Genomic DNA, 1163 nt, shown 5'->3' with positions numbered 1-1163 from the left:
AACTCACTTTGTAGACCAGGCTGGCCTCGAACTCAGAAATCTGCCTGCCTCTGCCTCCCGAGTGCTGGGATTAAAGGCGTGCGCCACCACGCCCGGCTCCTGACTCACTTTTATCTTTTCAGTAGTAGTGGTGTTGGGGATTGAACCCATGGCCCTCTATGTGCCAAACACATGCCTTACCACCTGGCTATCCTTAACGTAGAAGGCTCCTAAATGTGGCCTCAAGGACCAAACACATTAACTAAGGAGGATTCCCTCCACCCATGATTTGATAGTGAAATGTAGATAGGTTCTGATTAAAAATCAACCTCCTGACCTATGGATGATACTCATCTTCTGAACTGAGGGCTGGGGAATGGAAGCTAAGCTGACAGGACTAAGACTCTCTCACCTCCTGCCAAATGAGTGCCTTTAATGATGGCTTTACTTTTCTCTCTGCCTTTTTTTTTTTTTTTGCCATGGTCTCATGAAGCCCAGTTTGGCTTTCAATTTGCTGGTAGCTGATGGTGACCTTAAACTCTTCATCTTCCTGGCTCTACTCCCGATGTGCTCCAATTACAGGGATGTGCTACCACGCTCACTGGTAGCTGACCACTTTGTATTTAAAGATTCATTCACTGGACTTGAAGATGCTTAACATCAGTAAACTTCAAAACTTTTACAGAATGATCAGCAAAATGGCCCAGCAGCTAAAAGCCTTTGCCTCTAAGCCTGATGATCCAAGTTTGATCCTGGGACTTACAGGGTGGAAGGAGAAAACCAACTCCTAAAAGTTGTCCTGGACTCCATGCCTTGAAGCTCATACACATACATATAAATATACAAAAGCAAAACAAAAGCTAAAACTCTTTAAAAATGTCCTATATAGGGCTGGGGAAGCTAGATAGCTCATCTGACAAATGACAAGCCAAATGACAAGCATGGGGACCCGAACTCAATCCACGGATCTTATGACCCATGTAAGAAAACTTATCAAAAGCACACATGTCCTCAATGTGTGCTTGAACTCCCAACACAAAGGAGGGAGAAAAGGTGGTTTGGGGTTTGCTGGTGAATTCCTGGCCAGTGAGAAAAAGTAGACAGTGCCTTAGGGACAACATCTGAGGTTCACCTTCTCTCTCCCTCCCTCCTCCCGTCCTTTCCTCTCATCCCCTCTTCTATCT

The sequence above is a fragment of the Mus pahari genome, chromosome 12 (genome assembly GCF_900095145.1).
Source record: "Mus pahari chromosome 12, PAHARI_EIJ_v1.1, whole genome shotgun sequence".
Taxonomy (NCBI): domain Eukaryota; kingdom Metazoa; phylum Chordata; class Mammalia; order Rodentia; family Muridae; genus Mus; species Mus pahari.
The sequence above is the reverse complement of the archived record's forward strand: the minus strand, read 5'-3'. Positions refer to the sequence as shown.